This window comes from Arvicola amphibius, chromosome 4 (genome assembly GCF_903992535.2).
Source record: "Arvicola amphibius chromosome 4, mArvAmp1.2, whole genome shotgun sequence".
NCBI classification, from domain to species: domain Eukaryota; kingdom Metazoa; phylum Chordata; class Mammalia; order Rodentia; family Cricetidae; genus Arvicola; species Arvicola amphibius.
In genome coordinates, this window is record NC_052050.1 from 809,435 (window position 1) to 829,839 (window position 20,405).

Here is a 20,405-nt window from a genome sequence, read left to right on the forward strand (position 1 = left end):
TATCATGTTCAGGTATTTAGTGCTGGGGATGAACCCAGGGCTCTGTGCACACTAGACAAGCATTGTACAAGCTAAGCTACATTCCTAGCCCCTCGTTCTTAGATGCTTTTGTTGACTTGCCTCTTGTCTTAGTCTGCCTGACTATAATAATAAAATATCAAGGCTGGGGAGCTTAAAGACCAGAGATGCATTTTGTTAGGCACTGGGCACTAATGAACATTGGTCAATACTACTAAGTTTTTTCACAAGTAATAAAATTGTTAGCTATGTGTCAAGCTTTTTCTAAGTGTTTGGCACGGCATTGGATTATAAATGCGTTCTATACGTAGCTTAAGTTGCCAAGAAGAACATAAATTTGAGAGATACCTCTCTTGGTCATGCAGGCTTGATTGGGTTCTTGACTAGAAACCTGACTGGACCACCCTCCTGTCAGCCTGGCTGTTGTAGACAAGGCCACTCTAAGGACAGATCAGCTGCTCCAGAGGACCTGCACAATACCCGCTGAAGACATGATCCAGTCACAGCATCTCCAGAGCCTGCACTAGTTTGGGAAAGCAACACCTCAGCTAGACATGTTTCTGTGTCCACTCAATGCCGCTGAATCTGTTTTCACATTTTAGGGTGAGAAAAATCTACCACTTCATTTGATGTTCCACAGAAGGCATAGGACTGATAAAATCAGAGTTCTTTATTTCAAACCTTTGCCATACCCCTCCTTCCCATATAACCAGGCTGTGTTGCTGACTCTTCAAGTCAGGTAGGAGACACTTCCTGTGCTGTCCCTCATGGTTCAGGCAAGTGTTAGTCTACAGTATTGAGGGGAAAATCTCCCCAGTGGAAGTGTTGCGGCTCTGAGGGGAAATCTATCCTGGCTGTGAGAGTCACAGGGTCACACTGCACAACAAACCTCACACAAGAGATTTATTGGGAAAGACACAGATGGGGCTGCCTGTGCTCCACAGAGAAGCAGCAGGGAACTGAGCAGGAGGCGGGTTATATAAAGGGTTTCTCAGGGCAGAGTTTGTCAGGGTGATTCCTACAGAGGGGATTGGAAGTATTTCGAGTTCTGGGATTGGTGGGTTTGGACGCTTTTCAAATCCAGAATTTGGGTTGGACCTTTTACCCTATAACAAGACCCAACAAGTCCAATAGTGTTTCTCTTCAGGAATATTTGTGGGTGTTCATGTGTCACCTGGTCTCCTTTGCTTTCTTCTAAACTTGTTCTGGTCTGACGTTCATGAGGGAAATTCTGACTTGCTGATAAGTCCCTTTGCTAAGCTCACGTGTGGGTAGACAGAGGATGGTCCATCTTCGTTTCTGTGGTTGTGATAAAATGCACTAACAAAAGGAAACTGTGGGGACAAGAGGTTTATTTGAATTACAATTCCAGGTCACACACTATAGTTTTTTCTTTTTTTAGAAATAAAGGCAGAACCTCAATGATATAGCTATTGCACCCACAGTCAAAAGTAAAGAGGATTAAAGTGGCATTCCTTGCTGACAGCTAGCTTTCTCCACTTTGATACAGCTGGAGGCTCTCTGCCTTGGAAGTGATACGTTAATGGGTCTGTGGGTCCTTCAGACATTCACCAGTCTAACCATTAACACATTTTAAAAAGAAGAAGCTTGCCGGGTAGTGGTGGCGCACGCCTTTAATCCCAGCACTCGGGAGGCAGAGGCAGGCGGATCTCTGTGAGTTCGAGGCCAGCCTGGTCTACAAGAGCTAGTTCCAGGACAGGCACCAAAGCCACAGAGAAACCCTGTCTCGAAAAACCAAAAAAAAAAAAAAAAAAAAAAAAGAATAAGAAGAAGCTTTTCTTCATATACTGGCTCCAGGTCTATACGGAACTGTAGCTTCCAGTTGCATAAGTCAGAGGTTTATAAAGGCAAAAAACATAGCGTTACATTTATTTACAGGGGAGTAGTAGGCCATCTTGAATAAAACAAGTTTTTGTTTACAGAAGCAAAATCATCAGTTAACCTGATGATGTGATATTTTGTTTAAGATCTAACAAATAATGCATGCCTGAAGATAAGAGTGTGGTGTTAGCCACAAAACTTGGCTATAGAGTCCAGGCTGTGGTCACACACATCTCTAATCCTAGCACCCTGGAGACAGAGGCAGATGTAAGTTCAAGGACACTCTACCCTATACTACATTGAATCATTCTGAAAGAGAAATAGAATTCACACTTTTGAGCCCAGCACTTGGTTTCACATGACTTTAATCCCAGCACCAGGGGGTGGAGACAGGAGTCATATGGATGGGCAGAGAGAAGAACATAAGGTGCGAGAAGACAGGAGCTCAGGGCTTTCAGTCTGAACATTCAGTTTGAGATTCCTTAGAGACATAATCTTTCCCTCTTCAGTGTGAGGATTTGGTAGAGGTAAAAGTCTCTTTAGTGACTGGTTTCTTTATGTTCCTCTTCTTTCCGCATTTACCTCAATATCTGACTCTGGGTTTTTATTATTAAGACAATTAGAACTTGTGCCACATGGTGACCTGTATTAACTTGCATAAACAACAGTTTTGTTAAAATAGTTCAAGAACAGGTAATTACAAAAAGGATACTGAACAGTCCTTAACATTTCAATTCTAATTTGGCTTTATAGTATAAACTTTTTTTTAACAGATTCTGTCCAGTCCTAGCATGGCAAACACGGCTGTAGCAGGCCTTGTCCTTCTTGCTTTCCCTCTGCCTTGCTAAACAAACCTCTTAAATTACATCCCCAAGGCTAGCAGCAAGGCCTGTTCCTGTACATGGATACTTTCCTATGTCAGAGTCCTTCCTGAGGATGAGTTCAGAAGTCCAGCAAGTTAAATCCCCATTTGGTTCCCCTAGTTAACATGTGCAACACAAATATCCCACTGCATCCTAGCCATTCTAACACAGACTCCCCTTTTCCTCTTCTGAACAGGACACGTGCAGGCCATTGCTGCTGTTTTTCTGCCTGAGTCAGAGAGCAGCCGCTTTAACTTTTCTTTCCCACTAAATGAAGGATTTCAGTGAGAACAAGTGTTTGGGTGTGGTCTGTGGGAAATCCATGGGCATAGGAAGCCCCTGCTGTGTGCACACACGTGGGTGGGTGTTGGGGGTGAAGTGTGCCCTGCATTTATAACCCTGCAAGGTGGTTTCTTCCCCTCTTTCCTCATTGGCTGAGTAATCAGGAGGCTGCAGGCTCACACATCATCTGCAATATACATGGGATGTTTTCCCAGTGGAAACCATATGGATTTATCTCCACATTTTATGTCCTGATGCTTTGAAGTGTTCTCGGGTGCATGACCTTCTTACCTCTGCAGGTTGTTACACATGTGTTACTGTTAATAGTTTCTGTTCTTTTTCTTTTTTAATGATTGTGAGGTGAGAGAGGTGGTTCAGCTGTTGAGAGTGTTACCTGTCTCCAGTTCCAGTCCTGTTTGAGTTCCTGTCCTGACTGTGGAAGTGTGAGCCAAACAAAGCCTTTCTCCCCAACCTTCCCCCTAAAAAACTGTTGACTTCTAGAGGCGGGCACCATGGTCTCTGTAATTTTAAAGCTATCCTGGTCTACAGAGCAAGTGCCAAAGAGACACAGAGAACCCTGTCTAACAAAAGAAAACAAAACAAAATAAAACCTCCCCCCAAAAGGGTCTGCACAAAAAAAAAAAAAAAAGGGATTAAGGACCAATGAGGAGCCGGGCGGTGGTGGCGCACGCCTTTAATCCCAGCACTTGGGAGGCAGAGGCAGGTGGATCTCTGTGAGTTCGAGGCCAGCCTAGTCTACAAGAGCTAGTTCCAGGACAGGCTCTAAAAAAGCTGCAAAGAAACCTTGTCTCGAAAAACCAAAAAAAGAAAAAAAAGGACCAATGAGAAGGCTTGATAGGTAAAATCTCTTACTGATGACCTAAGTGATCATTCCTGGAAGAAGAGACTGGTCTCCTGAAAGTTGTTTTCTGACCTCTACATGTACCATGGAGTGTGTGCACCCACAATCTCAAACACACACAACAATAAAAGTCAAATTAAATATTGAAAACAAAACAACAGCAAATTGTGTGCTGTGCTGGATGCTTCACCAGGCTGGAGAGAGGACGAACCACACACAGGACAGACCAAGTTGGGAAGGGACACTCAACTACACATGGACCACAAGATCCAGGCCAATGAAGCCAAAACTAAGCTGCCGCCTCATTACTGTGCTGTGTTCTTTATACAACAGTGTGATGCCCTCTCTCCAAGAATGAGCATCAGACCCTGTGTGTCAAGAATTAAGACCCCTGAAGACAAGGAAGAAAAGAGACACTCACAGTTAGGTAAAGAGCAGTGTTTGAGGTGGGTATAGCAAACACCTGTAATCCCCGTATTCAGGAACCCAGTGCAGGAGGATCTTGAGTTTGAGCTCACCTGCCTAGACTACAGAGTAACCTTTTCCAAAGAGAAAAAACAAAACCATAAAGCAAAGGAAACTCATAGTCGGATCCTATCATGAGGTTAACTGGTCAACAAGATTCCTCCAGGATTAGGACCTTTCTATCATTAATAACTAAACCACTTAAATCACCAGGTGATGCCAGGGACACCCAGGGAACTGCAGAAATTTCTAGATGGGCCATGCACAGGCAGAGAGAACAGGCAGAAGGCAATGGGAAGGACAAGGTAAGGAACACGGGCTGGTTATATGGGAAGGAGGGGTATGGCAAAGGTTTTAAATAAAGACCTCTGTTTTTATCTGTCCTATGTTTTCTCTGGAACATTGAATGAAGTGGGGTAGTTTTTCTCTCATCCTAAAAAGTGAAAACAGTTTCAGTGGCATTGAGTGGACACAAACCATATTGACAGAAGAGAAGACATCTGAGGGGAGGCAGAACAGAAAGGTGAGAGACACATCTCCAGCTACAAACATGAAGATGAGGGAGCAAACTGGAAGCAGGTGGGGTTAAGAACTCTCAAAGTCTCAAAGGCCACCGCCAGTGACACACTTCCTACAGTAAGCCTGCATCCCACTAAACGTCCCCAAAGCAGCCCCACCAACGTTAAATCAAGTGTTCAAATACACAATAATATGGGGAACATTGTCATTTAAATCCCACAGGTGTTGGCAGTTGAACAGAAAGGCCCAAAGGCAAGACCAAGGAGAGACAGCTGACTAGTTGAAGCTGAAGAAGAGACAGCTGAGCAGTTCAAGAGCTCACAGACAAAAGGTTGATAAGGGAGAGGGGCGAGGAGGAGGAGAGAAGACCATACCGGGCCTGTGAAGAGTTCCAGGTATCTGTCAAGCTCACAACTGAACATAGCAGCTTTCCTTGTCAAACTCCCAGAGAGCAGCACGGTATTCTTCAGGAGGTGAGTGGATAAACAGAGGTGTGTCCAGTTAATGGAGTATTACTGAACCCCGAGGTGAACCTCGCTTTCTGCTGCCCCACGGCAGCTCGGAAACCTAGCTGTTTGTTCCCAAGAAAGGAAACTGAGGTAGTTTCTTGTTGCTTGTGGCTGGTATATGACATTTTGGATAGGGCAAAACAGTTGCAGAGGGCATGTCAGTGATTCTAGGGCCTGGGGAGGACAGAGTGCCACGGGGCATATGTAGAGACAGTGAACTGGTGCCCATGGCCCTGTGTTGATGAGGGCATGTCATCATACACAAGTCCTAACCTGGGGATGTCCAGACTCGACAGTGAGCACCTGCATGAGGTGACAACACCCAGAGTGCTGCTCCCAGATGTAAACAAACAGATCTCAGTGAAGGGCGAACTCAAGAGAAAGGACAATGGGATCCCTGTATCCCTTGCCTCATTTTTCTAGGAATCCCCAAACCATTACAAATAAACTCCAAGAAGAACTCCTTCAAGAGTTGTTTAAGAAGAAAAGACACAGAAGGGGAAATATGTTTAAAACTCAGTCGAAGGCCAAGTGAGCAGTTTCACAAATATTAAAGAACATTTGCTAAGGAGACAGGAAAGAAGGAACCCTCTTTTCCAAACAAGATGAGACGCAAGCCCAGGTCTTCGTGTCCCTCGAAGGGACAGTGACCCAGGGACACAGGGCACCTCAAGGCTGCCTACAGGAGCAGAGGGACACTTGGGTGCAAGCAGGGAAGCAGCGCATGTGTCCTGTCAGTGGACGCAAGACCATATGCACACCTGGGAAGAGGGGAGCAGGGTGACTCAGTGCCTTAGCTTCCTGCATTTTGGGCTCAAGGAAGACATGTAAATGAGCTGGAGCATCATGGGTGTTGACCCTTTTATTAGGTCCTGGTGCTGTGGTTGGGGCGAGCCTTGGTTCAGTCAGTGTCCATTGGTAGGCTGAATGGGAGCTCAGGCAGGAAGGCAAGGAAGGGAAGAGGCTGAAGGGGTGGCTGGGACTGGTGGGTGAGATCACCTGCAATCAGATGGTGGATATTTTTTTTTTAATTTACTTCCCACTAACAAATCTTTATTTCCATTCATGAGAGCAGTAAGTCGACCATATTCAGCTTCCTTGCCCAGTAATTCAAAGGAAAAACCCAAAGATTAGTAAAGAAAAGTGGAGGAATTAATACCCCCTAAATTTTTAAAAAATATGTTTAAGGTTGAAAAATGTTTATAATTCCTAGTAGGAAAACATTATCTGAATGAAGACTCTAATGGCAAACCACTGTAAAATGCTTCAGCCGCATTTGACGCAGAAGGGTAGGGATAGTCTTCGAAGCACCCCAGCTCCCCTGATGAGGTCAGAGGTACACTGGTTTGTATTATTGCAACATCCAGTAAGTGAGCTAAGCTGCTCTTCATTCAGCAAGGGCTGTTTGATATTACGCTTGACCTCCAAACTTGGCTGACAATTTACTGATGAGATTCATAACCTTTGGGTTGTTCTGATATTTTGACATATTTGCTGGGTTCTGGGCCACATCCTGGAAAGCCACCATGACGTCTGGATCCTGCATGGCTGCAAGAACCTCAGGGTCACTGAGGATTTCATTGAGTCCAGGCATTGCTCCCATTCCAGGCATGCCCCCTCCCATTCCAGGCATTCCCCCAGGAAAACCACCTGGAAAAGAGCCATACTGAGGCCCAGACTGTCTTCTGGCTTCTTCTTCCCTTTGGGCTCTTTCATGCTCTTCTCGAGCCTTCTTCACTCTTTCTATTCTTTCTTTTATCTCTCGCTCCTCACGTTTTCGCTCCTATTTTCTCCGATGCTCAGCAATTTTTTGAGCCCGAGGTTGAACCCCCTTCAGCATTGCACTGGCATCCTCATCATAATCCAGTTTACAGGCAAGGGCTAGATCATGAGCTGCTTCTTCCCAGTGACCCAAGAGTCTGTGTGCTTTCCCTCGCCACTTGTATGGCTGAGCTGAATCAGGGTTTATTTCAATGGCTCTGTCACAGTCTCGGATAGCAGCATTTGGCTTCTGTAATTTGACGAACACACTGGCTCTCTTGGCATACAGAATAGCCAAGCGAGGATTTAGCTTGATGGCATCAGTGAACAAGTCAATTGCTTTCTGCAGCTCACCATCATTTAGGGCTTCAATGGCAGCCCCCTTCTTTTCATTTGCTTGATCCATCATCTCCTCAGTTATCTCTGCATTTTCCTCTCCCATCTCTTGAGGGGCATCAGTGTCTGGCTCAATTATTTCCAGATCACTCTCCTCACTTGATGGTTCCCCCGTCTTTATGTTTTCCTCTGTCTTATTATCTCTTTTTTCTTCCTTGACATTTTCTTCTGATTTAGCTTTGTGAGTAGCAGGTGGTACTTTACCTCCCATGCTCTCCACCCACTCCCTCAGGAAACGCATTTCCTCGGTGTGCAGGACGCTCGGGTCCTGCTTACACATCTTCACGAAGGCCCGAAGCTCGCTCACTTTGCGGGGATCCATGGTCGGGAGGCGGGAGGCAAGGGGCGGCTGTGGAGGCCCGGGCGCGGCTCAACGTGACCGAGTGGAAGGGGGCGGCTGCCGCGAGGCAGAACAGACTAGAACCTCCTGTGGATATTGATATGGGTGGGCCACCCCATTGGGTGGCCACACCCACATATGAGGTTGGGGTCATGAAACCTGAGGAAGCTGCTGTATCTGGGTCTGTGGTTAAGGGGTTCCCCAATCTGTTCAAGGCGAGAACTAGGACACCTGACCCCAGCCCTCCCTCTCCCCTTCAGTGAGCTCAGCAGTCAGCCCCCAGGTGACCCAAAGACTCATTTTTTTTTCTTTTCCTTTCTAGCTCCCCAGACATTAGAGCAAGGATGAAGCTGGAGAAGTTTCTAGAATCTCAAGTCTGTCCACGTCCTCAAGGAGGTATTCATTGAAATGGCATCCAGGTCTCGCACTACTTTCCCATAGCTTGGAGCCCAAAATACCCTAGACTCCAACTGCACCCCATTTTTCTTGATTCTTCTATTCTCAGCCATTTCCAACTGACCCCAGCATCACATGGTCCTCAGATCCTGAGACCAATCAATCAAGTCTTCCTCTCTATCCAATCAGCTGCAGGCAGGCTTCTTGGCCATGTGTCCCCCAGTTAATGTTAGCCGTGGGGCCAAGGGCATGTCCTGCCTCTATGAGGAATGGATTTACCAGCTTGTCAACAATGACAAGATGAAGATCTGCTTTGCTTGCTTCAAGGCAGCTTTCCTGGAAGAGAGAAGATTCCTGGAGATGGGATACTGGGAAGAACCTTGGGAAGAGGAGAACCTGGAACTCTCAGGGTCAGAAGCCAAACCGGAGGAAGAATCTGAGCCGGAGGAAGAATCTGAGCCGGAGGAAGAATCTGAGCCGGAGGAAGAATCCTCTCAGCCGGAGGAAGAATCCTCTCAGCCGGAGGAAGAATCCTCTCAGCCGGAGGAAGAATCCTCTCAGCCGGAGGAAGAATCCTCTCAGCGGGAGGAAGAATCCTCTCAGCGGGAGGAAGAATCCTCTCAGCGGGAGGAAGAATCCTCTCAGCGGGAGGAAGAATCCTCTGAGCCGGAGGAAGAATCCTCTGAGCCGGAGGAAGAATCCTCTGAGCCGGAGGAAGAATCCTCTGAGCCGGAGGAAGAATCCTCTGAGCCGGAGGAAGAATCCTCTGAGCCGGAGGAAGAATCCTCTGAGCCGGAGGAAGAATCCTCTGAGCCGGTGGAAGAATCCTCTGAGCCGGTGGAAGAATCCTCTGAGCCGGTGGAAGAATCCTCTGAGCCGGTGGAAGAATCCTCTGAGCCGGTGGAAGAATCCTCTGAGCCGGTGGAAGAATCCTCTGAGCCGGTGGAAGAATCCTCTGAGCCGGTGGAAGAATCCTCTGAGCCGGTGGAAGAATCCTCTGAGCCGGTGGAAGAATCCTCTGAGCCGGTGGAAGAATCCTCTGAGCCGGTGGAAGAATCCTCTGAGCCGGTGGAAGAATCCTCTGAGCCGGTGGAAGAATCCTCTGAGCCGGTGGAAGAATCCTCTGAGCCGGTGGAAGAATCCTCTGAGCCGGTGGAAGAATCCTCTGAGCCGGTGGAAGAATCCTCTGAGCCGGTGGAAGAATCCTCTCAGCCGGTGGAAGAATCATCTGAGCCAGAGGAAGAATCTCAGCTGGGGAAAGAATCTCAGCCGAAGGGAGAACCTGAGTCAGGGGAAGAATCTCAGGTGGAGGACTGGTTAGGGCAAAGCTATGCAGAGGGCCAAGAAAAGAAGTTTCATTTTACAGTGGACGTCACTAATCCTGGCATCCTGACCCCAGGCTCTACACAAACCGAGCTGAAGCCTGAGGAAGCTGTACCCCTGGACCCAGGCCCTGAGGATTATGACAGGTATTCGGCCCTTCCCTGGAAATTAGGTAGGTTCTCTCCCTGCCCCCACAAGTGCATCATCCCCCCTCTGTCCTTCTGGGATATTTTCAGTGTGGAAGTATATCCTGACCAACCTCTATTGTTGGAGTTGAGCCACATCTGGCCCATGAACAAGCTAGTAGAATCCTGTTTGCAAAAACAGAATTTCTTCTTGGTGTTGGGTGGCTCTGATACTGGTTGGTACTTGGTGTCAATGATTCCTTTATGGGTAGTGAGGACACAGGTCAATCGCTGGCAGATGATGCTGAACCCTGAAGCCTTGTTGGTGGCCTACCTAGAGACTGGACCTGAAAAGCAGGACATAAACCGCTGGAGGCTCAGCATGTTGGAGTACTCAGAACTGGGGTTGGAGCTCGTGCCTGCCGACTGCACCCTGTGGAAGAAAGGATTCAAGGTGCACTCCTACCTGCCCTGGCAGAGTGAAACCCTAAAGGACTGGGGCAGGGAGCCAGGGGAGAAGTTGTTTGTCAAACATATTCGAATTCTGAAAATCTTCTGAGCCTTCTTTTTGAATCCTGAATATCTAAGGCACTGATACTTAGGCAGCACCCATTGCCCCAGATCCCCAGGGAATATGAAGAGCCAGTGATTGCCTGTTCTGAGCCTCAGGGGAACGGTTGGTCCAGAATTTTAGGGGAACATCTGGAACAGCATAGGGGCTTCAGGACCTCAGAGGGAAGTCTGGAATGTTTACAGAAAGAGTTTAACTGTGCTCAGTTGACTGTTCAGTGTTTGGAAGGTGAGGCCTAGCTATATGTGTAGGTGGGGTGTTCTATATCGGGTGTCCTGGGTGAGGATTCAGAGCTCTTGCCCACTATGTGCATGTCCTCTGAGGCTCTGGATAACCTGGTGTGTGCTGTAGTTAGATCTAAGGGGGTCATGAGACCAGCTTTCAGGGTACACTGTACAGAGTATTTATGCTGTTTGCTTTTATTTGCCCCTTTTGCTGCTTGTCTTAATAAAGTTGGTGTTTTAAATTTTATTATTTGACGTAGATGGTTCTCCCTTCACATGGTGTCCTCATACCTGGTACTGCAGCAGCCAGAAGAGGGTATCAGATCTCCTGAGGCTGGAGTTACTGAGGGTTTTGAACACTGTGGGTGCTGGGAATTGGAGGTGGGATCTATAGAAGAGTAAGGAGTGCTCTTACCTGCTAAGCCATCTTCTAGCCACGGTTGTCGGTGTTTAATGGATGCCCCGTGCAGTTTTCCTCAGTGGGTCTGGATGGAAAAACGTCCTCCCCAACTTCTGGCTTCAGGGTTTGAGGGTTTGTAGTCCCACGAAGGTGGGAATGGGTCACAGTGGGTTCTGATCCCTCTGAGTCACATGAGGAGTATGTATCTCCAGTCACAGCCTTCATAACCAGCCAGAAGCCCCTTGTGGATGAGCTGTGTGTCACTGATTGACACAAGTATCTGCTCTAGAGGTTGGCAGGGATCTGTGTAGTGAGACCGTGAGACAGTGCTAGTGAGACCTCAGCATGGGCATGCTATGCTCAGGGAAGGACACACAGGGGACAAGGTGCCCATGGACCTCATCCATGGACACTGAGTACCCATTGTCTTCTGCCTGTGAGTGGCCCATGGAGAAAATTCTGCAGATCTCTGGGTGTCTCTGGCATAACCTGTTGATTTAAGTGGTTTAGATATTAAAGGTAGAAAGGTCCTAATCCTGGAGGAATCTTGTTGATCAGTTAACCTCATGATAGGATCCAACTGTGAGCTTTCTTTGCTTTATTGTTTTGTTTTTTCTCTTTGAAACAAGGTTACTCTGTAGTCTAGGCAGGTGGGCTCAAACTCAAGATCCTCCTGCAGTGGGTTCCTGAATACGGGGATTACAGGTGTTTGCTGTACCCACCTCAAACACTGCTCTTTACCTAACTGTGAGTGTCTCTTTTCTTCCTTGTCTTCAGGGGTCTTAATTCTTGACACTCAGGGTCTGATGCTCATTCTTGGAGAGAGGGCATCACACTGCTGTAAAAAGAACACAGCACAGTGTGGATACAGCATCTTGTGTTGGCTTCAGTCGTCTGGATCCTGTAGTCTGTGGGTAGCTAACACTCCCTCCCGAACTCGGTCTGTCCAGTCTGTGACTCATCCTCTCTCCCTCCTGGTGAAGCATCATTCGCAGCAAATGCTTTGATGTTGTTTTGTCTTCATTATTTAATTTGACTTTTATTTTTGTGTGTGTTCGGGAACGTGGGTGCGCACACTACACGGTACATGTGTAAAGGTCAGATGACAATTTTCCGGAGTCCACTGGTTTCTTCCGGGAATGATCACTCAGGTCATCAGTAAGACGTTTTACCTATCAAGCCATCTATTGGTCCTTAAACCCCTTTTTTTGTGCAGGCCCTTTTTGGGGGAGGTTTTATTTAGTTTTGTTTTGTTTTGTTAAACAGAGCTTCTCTGTGTCTCTTTGGAGCCCAACAAGGAACTTGCTCTGTAGACTAGGATGGCCTTGAACTCACTGAGACCCTGGTACCTGCCTCAAGCAGTCAACAATATTTGGGGGTGGGGGGGTCAGAGATATGGGGAGAAAGGGTTTGTTTTGCTCACACTTCCACATTGCTGTTCATCACTGAAGGAGGTCAGGACAGGAACACAAATACGACTTAAACGGGAGGCAAGCAACACTCTCAACAGCTGAACCACATTCTCTAGCCTCACAATTAACAAAAAAGAACAGAAAACTGTTAACAGTCACACATGTGTAAAATCCTGCACAGATAAGAAGGTCAAACACCAGAGAACACTTCAAAGCATCAGGACGTAAAATGTGGAGATACACCCACCTATGGTTTCCACTGGGAAAACATCCCATGTATATTGCAGATGATGTGTGAGCCTGCAGCCTCCTGATTACTCAGCCAATGAGGAAAGGGGAAGAAACCACCTTGCAGGGTTATAAATGCAGGACACACTTCAACCCCACGACCCCACCCACGTGTGTGCACACAGCAGGGGTTTCTTCCTGCCCAGGGATTTCCCACAGACCACACCCAAACACCTGTTTTCACAGAAATCCTTTATTTAGTGGGAAAGAAAAGTTAAAGCGGCTGCTCTCTGACTCAGGCAGAAAAACAGCAGCAATGGCCTGCACGTGTCATGTTCAGAAGAGGAAAAGGGGAGTCTGTGTTAGAATGGGCTAGGGTGCAGTGGAGTATTTGTGTTGGTCATGTTAACTGGTTGAACCAAATGGGGATTTAGCCTGCTGGACTTCTGTACTCATCCTCAGGAAGGACTCTGACATAGGAAAGTATCCATGTACGGGAACAGGCCTTGCTGCTAGCCTTGGGGATATAATCTAACAGGTTTGTTTAGCAAGACAGAGGGAATGCAAGAAGGACAAGGCCTGCTACAGCCGTGTTTCCCACGCTTGCACAGGACAGAATCCGTTCAAAAAGGTTAAAAGTTACTCTGCTTAAGGGAACTATAAAACCAAATTGTACTTTGAGCTGTTAAGGACTGTTCATTATCCTATTTGCAATTGCCCAGGCTTGTACAATTTTAACAAAACTGTTGTTCATGCAAGTTAATATAGTTCTCCATGTAGCAAAAATTCTAATTGTCTTTTTTTGTTTTATTTTTAAAAATTTATTTAATAAAAATTTCCACTTTCTCCCATCTTCCCATTTCTTTCCCACTCCCCCCTCTCCTTCTTCCCTTTGCTCTCCAGTCCTAAGAGAAATCAGGGTGCCCTGCCCTGTGGGAAGTCCAAGACCCTCCCCATCCAGGCCTAGGAAGGTGTGCATCCAAACACACTAGGCTCCCAAAAAGCCAGTACATGCAGTAGAATCAAAACCTGGTGTCATTATCATTGGTTTCTCAGTCTGCCCCCATTGTCAGCCACATTCATAGAGTCTGATTTGATCACATGCTCGTTCAGTCCCAGTCCAGCTGGCCTTGGTGAGCTCCCATTAGATCAGTCCCACCGTCTCCGTGGGTGGATGCACCCTCGCGGTCATGACTTCCTTGGTCATGTTCTCCCTCCTTCTGCTCTTCATCTGGACCTTGGGTGCTCAGTCCAGTGCTCCAACGTGGGTCTCTGTCTCTATCTCCATTCATCGCCAGATGAAAGTTCTATGGTGATATGTAAGGTATTCATCAGTGTGGCTATGGGAGAAGGCCAGTTCAGGCACCCTCTCCTCTGATGCCCAAGGACCTAGCTGGGGAAATCCCCTTGGACACCTGGGAACCCCTCTAGAGCCAAGTCTCTGCCAACCCTAAAATGGCTCCCTTAGTTAAGATATCTTCTTCCATGCTCCCATATCCACCCTTCCTCCATCTCAACCATCCCATTCTCTCAAGCTCTCCCCAATCCTCCCCTTCTCCCTTCTCTATCCCCATCTCCCCTTCCCTCCACCACACCCCCACCCCCGTGATCCCCACTTTTGCCTGGTGATCTTGTCTACTTCCAATATCCAGGAGGATAAATATATGTTTTTCTTTGTGTTCACCTTCTTATTTAGCTTCTCTAGGATCATGAATTATAGGCTCAATGTACTTTGTTTATGGCTAGAATCCACTTATGAGTGAGTACATACCATATTTCTCTTTTTGGGTCTGGGTTATCTCACTCAGTAAAGTGTTTTCTATTTCCACCCATTTGCATGCAAAATTCAAGATGTCAATGCTTTTTAACCGCTGAGTAGAACTATAAAGTGTATATGTGCCACACCTTCTTTATCCAGTCTTCTATTGAGGGGCACCTAGGCTGTTTCTAGGTTCTGGCTATTACAAATAGTGCTGCTATGAACATAGTTGAACAAATGCTTTTATAGTATGATTGGGCATCTCTTGGGTATATTCCCAAGAGTGGAATTGCAGGATCCTGAGGTAGGTTGACTCCCAGTTTCCTGAGAAACCGCCACACAGTTTCCTGAGAAACCGCCACACTGATTTCCAAAGTAGTTGCACAAGTTTGCATTCCCACCAGCAATGGATGAGTGTTCCCCTTATTCCACATCCTCTCCAGCATAGGCTATCATTGGTGTTTTTGATTTCAGCCATTCTGACAGGTGTAAGATGGTATCTCAAAGTTGTTTTGATTTGCATTTTCCTGATCACTAAGGAAGTTGAACATGACCTTAAGTGTCTTTTGTCCATATGAACTTCTTCTGTTGAGAATTCTCTGTTCAGTTCAGTACCCCATTTTTTAATTGGGTTAATTAGAGTTTTAATGTCTAATTTCTTGAGTTCTTTATATATCTTGGAGATCAAACCTTTGTCTGATGTGGGGTTGGTGAAGATTTTCTCCCAGTCAGTAGGTTGCCTTTTTGTCTTACTGAAAGTGTCCTTTGCTTTCAGAAGCTTCTCAGTTTCAGAAGGTCCCATTTATTCATTGTTGCTCTTATTGTCTGTGCTACTGGGGTTCTACGTAGGAAGTGGTCTCCTGTGCCCATGTGTTGTAGAGTACTTCCCACTTTCTCTTCTGTCAGGTTCAGCGTGGCCAGATTTATATTGAGGTCTTTAATCCATTTGGACTTGAGTTTTGTGCATGGTGATAGAAATGGATCTATTTTCTTTTTTTTAAATGTTTATTTATTCATTATGTATACAACATTCTGTCTGTGTGTATGTCTGCAGGCCAGAAGAGGTCACCAGACCCCATTACAGATGGTTGTGAGCCACCATGTGGTTGCTGGGAATTGAACTCAGGACCTTTGGAAGAGCAGGTAAGTGCTCTTAACCTCTGAGCCATCTCTCCAGCCCCTATTTTCATTCTTCTACAGATTGACATCGTTACGCCAGCACCATTTGTTAAAGATGCTTTCTTCCATTGTATAATTTTAGCTCCTTTGTCGAAAATCAGGTGTTCATAGGTTTGTGGGTTAATATCTGGGTCTTCGATTCGATTCCATTGGTCGACTTCTCTGTTTTTATGCCAATACCAAACTGTTTTCATTACTGTAGCTCTGTAATAAAGTTTGAAATCAGGGATGGTAATGCCTCGGGAAGTACTTTTATTGTATAGGATTGTTTTGGCTATCCTGGGTTTTTTGTTTTTCCATATAAAGTTAATTATTATTCTCTCAAGGTCTGTGAAGAATTTTATTGGGATTTTGATGGGGATTGCATTGAATCTATAGATTGCCTTTGGTAGAATTGCCATTTTTACTATGTTGATCCTCCCAGTCCAAGGGCATGGGAGATCCTGCCATTTTCTGGCATCCTCTTCAATTTCTTTCTTTAAAGACTTAAAGTTTTTGTCAAATAGATCTTTCACTTCCTTAGTTAGAGCTACCCCAAGATACTTGATGCTATTTGTGGCTATTGTGAAAGGTGATGTTTCTCTGATTTCCTTCTCTGCTTTTTTGTTCTTTGTGTATAAGAGGGCAACTGATATTTTGGAGTTGATCTTGTATCCTGCCACATTACTAAAGGTGTTTATCAGCTGTAGGTGTTCTTTGGTAGAGTTTTTGGGGTTGCTTATGTATACTATCATATCATCTGCAAATAACGAAAGTTTGAGTTCTTCCTTTTCAATTCGAATCCCCTTGATCTCCCTATGTCATCTTATTGCTATTGCTAGAACTTCAAGCACTATATTGAAGAGGTATGAAGAGAGTGGACAGCCTTGTCTTGTTCCTGATTTTAGTGGAATGGCTTTGAGTTTCTCTCCATTTAATTTGATGTTAGCTGTCATCTTGCTGTATATTGCTTTTATTATATTTAGGTATGAACCTTGTATCCCTAATCTCTCCAAGACCTTTATCATAAAGGGATGTTGAATTTTGTCAAATGCTTTTCAGCATCTAATGAAATGATCATATGGTTTTTTCTTTCAGTTTATTTATATGATGGATTACATTGATTGATTTTCATATGTTGAACCAGCCTTGCATGTCTGGGATGAAGCCTACTTGATCATAATGTATAATTTTTTTGATGTGTTCTTGGATTCAGTTTGCCAGTATTTTATTGAGAATTTTTGCATCAATGTTCATGAGTGATATTGGTCTGTAATTCTCTTTCTTGGTTGAGTCTTTGTGTGGTTTTGGTATCAGGGTAACTGTAGCTTCATAAAAGGAGTTTGGCAATGACTCTTCTGTTTCTATTTTGTGAAACACATTAAGGAGTATAGGTATTAGCTCTTCTTGGAAGTTCTGGTAGAATTCTGCATTGAAACCATCTGGTCCTGGGCTTTTTTTGGTAGGGAGGTTTCTGATGACAGCTTCTATTTCCTCGTGACTTACAGGTCTGTTTAAATTGTTCACCTGGTCTTGATTTAATTTTGGTATATGGTACTTACCTAAAAAATGTTTATTTCTTTCACATTTTTCAATTTTGTGGCATACAGGCTTTTATAGTAAGATCTAATGATTCTCTGAATTATTATGTGTCTGTGGTTATGTCCCCCTTTTCATTTCTGATCTTGTTAATTTGCATGTTCTCTCTCTGCCATTTGATTAGTTTGGATAGGGTTTGTCAATCTTGTTGATTTTCTCCAAGAACCAGCTTTTTGTTTCATTGACTCTTTGGATTGTTTTCTGTGTTTCTATTTTGTTGATTGCAGCCCTCATTTGGATTATTTCCAGTCTTCTACTCCTCCTGGGTGAGTCTGCTTCTTTTTTTCTAGAGCTTTCAGGTGTGCTGTTAAGTCTCTAATGTGTGCTTTCTCCATTTTCTTTATGTGGGCACTTAGTGCTATGAACTTTCCTCTTAGCACTGCTTTCATAGTGTCCCATAGGTTTGGGTATGTTGTGTCTTTATTTTCATTGAATTCAAGGAAGACTTTAATTTCTTTATTTCTTCCTTGACCCAGGGGTGGTTCAGTAGTTGACTGTTCAGTTTCCATGAGTTTGTAGGCTTTCTGGGGGTAGAATTGTTGAATTCTAACTTTAGTCCATGGTGATCCGATAGTACACAGGTGGTTACTACAATTTCTTTGTATCTATGGATGTTTGCTTTGTTACCAATTATGTGATCAATTTTCAAGAAGGTTCCATGAGATGCTGAGAAGAAGGTATATTCTTTTCTGTTTGGGTGGAATGTTCTATAGATGTCTGTTAAGTCCATTTGGTTCATTACATCTGTTAGTTCTCTTATTTTTCTGTTAAGTTTCTGTCTGGTTGACCTGTCCATTGGTGAGAGAGGAGTGTTGAAATCTCCTACTATTAGAGTGTGGGTTTTGATGTGTGCTTTGAGTTCTAGTAATGTTTCTTTTACATATGTGGGTGCTTTTATATTAGAGGCATAGATATTCAGGATGAGAGTTCCTCCTGATGAAATGTTCCTGTTATGAGTATAAAGTGTCTTTCTCCATCTCTTCTGATTGATTTTAGTTTGAAATCAATTTTGTTAGATATTAGTATAGCCACACCTGCTTGTTTCTTAGGTCCATTTGATTGGAAAACCTTTTCCCAACCCTTTACTCAGAGGGACTTTCTGTCTTTGAGGTTGAGGTGTATTTCTTGTAAACAGCAGAATGTTGGATCCTGTTTTCATATCCATTCTCTTAACCTTTGCCTTCTTATAGGTGAATTGAGTCCATTGATATTAAGTGATATTAATGACCAGTGGTTGTTAACTCTGGTTATTTTTTCTTGTGGTAGTGTTTGTGTGTTTCCCTTCTTTGAGTTGTGCTGGTGGAGGGTTGTTATATGCTTGTGTTATTATGGGTGTTGTTGGCTTACTTGTTTGCGGTTTTTCTTCTAGTATTTTCTGTAAGGCTGGGTTTGTGGTTACTTATTGTTTAAATCTGTTTTTGTCCTGGAATATCTTGTTTTCTCCATCGATGGTGAATGCGAGCTTTGCTGGGTATAGTAGTCTGGGCTTGCATCCATGGTCTCTTAGTGTCTGCAACACATCTATCCAAGACCTTCTGGCTTTCATGGTTTCCATTGAGAAGTCAGGTGTAATTCTGATAGGTTTACCTTTATATGTTACTTGACCTTTTTCCTTTGCAGCTCTTAATATTCGTTCTTTATTCTGTATGTTTTGTGTTTTGATTATTATATGGCGAGGGGATGCTTTTTTTTTTTTGATCCAGTCTATTTGGTGTTCTATAGGCTTCTTGTACCTTCATAGGAATAGCCTTCTTTAGGTTGGGAAAGTTTTCTTCTATAATTTTGTTGAATATATTTTCTGGGCCTTTGAGCTGTAATTCTTCTCCTCCTTTTACCCCTATTATTCTTAGGTTTGGTCTTTTCATGGTGTCCCAGATTTCCTGGATGTTTTGTGTTAAGAATTTATTTATTTAAGAAATAAATTTGGATTTGTTATTTTCTTTAATCAGTGAGTTTATTTCCTCTATAGTATTTTCAGTGTCTGAGATTCTTTCTTCTATCTCTTGTATTCTGTTGGTTATACTTGTCTCTGTAGTTCCTGTTCATTTACCTAGATTTTCCATATCCAGCCTTCCCTCGGTTTGTGTTTTCTTCATTACCTCCATTTCATTTTTCAAGTCTTGAACTGTTTCCATTACCTGTTTGATTTTGTTTGTCTTCTCCATTTCTTTAAAGCTGTGTTTCACATCCTGTTTAAGGTCCTCTATTATTTTCATAATGTTACATTTAAAGTAGATTTCTTCTACTTCTTCTGGAATAGGGTGTTCAAGTCTTCTTGTTGCGTGATCCCTGGATTCTGGTGTTGTCATGTTGCCTTTCAGGTTGTTGGAGGAATTCTTACATTGGCACCTGCCCATCTCGTCCTTCAAATGCAGCCAGGAGAGTCTTGGCATCTTGGTCCAATCTATGCTGTGACTGACTCTCCACTGAGGGTGGATCTCCTCAGTGCAGGAGCAGGAACTCTTCCTGGGCTCTTGACTGTGAAACCATTTCTCCAGCCCTCATTCCCCTCTGAAAAGGCGATTGCTCTGCACCAATCCCCTGGGCTAGAAGTTGGAGGAGAGCACATTCCCTATATCTTGGAAGACAGGGATATAATAGCTATAGCACCTTGTGGAGACAGAGAAATATGTGGTGTCCCAGGTCACGGCCATCTCTAACATGTGGGACATAACCCAGTTGGTTTCAGCAAAGTTACTTTCGGGGGAATAGCAATGCTGCACGGGTGCTGATGTCAGTGAAATGGTGTCCGCCCAGCTCTTTGGAGCTGCAGTTGTGAGAGGAATTTAATGCAATGCCCACTAAGATTAGAAGTGGGCCTGGAAAGTCAACAAGAAATGGGGTATTTAGTGAACTCAGGAGTCTACCCACAAGCCTCTGACCAGCTGAGCCTGGCTAGCTGAGGGCCTTGACAGAAACCTGCCTCTTGGTGTCTGGCCTCCTCCTAGTCTGGGAAGGTGAAGAGGTTCCTCTCTAAGGACTTAATTCTTTGCTTCTGAGTATGCTTTAGCTCACAGTCAGACCAGACATACTTCAGTTACATCCATCAACTCAGGCTGGCATCCAGACTTTCTGAGCTGGCTGGATTTTTTTTTTTTCTGAGCTAGCAGGGATTTGCCTGCAACAGGCTGGGACATTTAAATATCTGTGGCTCTTTTGTCTCTCACCTGGACGACCCCACAAGTCACTCTCCTGTTACTCTGTTGTGAGACAATGGTCTGTATTCTGTTAATTATATTTTAAATAAACGCTGATTGGCCAGTAGCCAGGTAGGAAGTATAGGCGGGACAACCAGACAGGAAGTAGAGGTGGGTCAATGAGAACAAGAGAATGCTGGGAAGAAGAAAACTTGG

General features: G+C 44.6%; 1 pseudogene; it reads right to left on the reverse strand.

The window, feature by feature from the left end:
- Nucleotides 1-6,396: 6,396 nt before the first annotated feature.
- On the reverse strand, nucleotides 6,397-7,851 carry LOC119812961 (annotated as a pseudogene).
- Nucleotides 7,852-20,405: the final 12,554 nt, after the last annotated feature.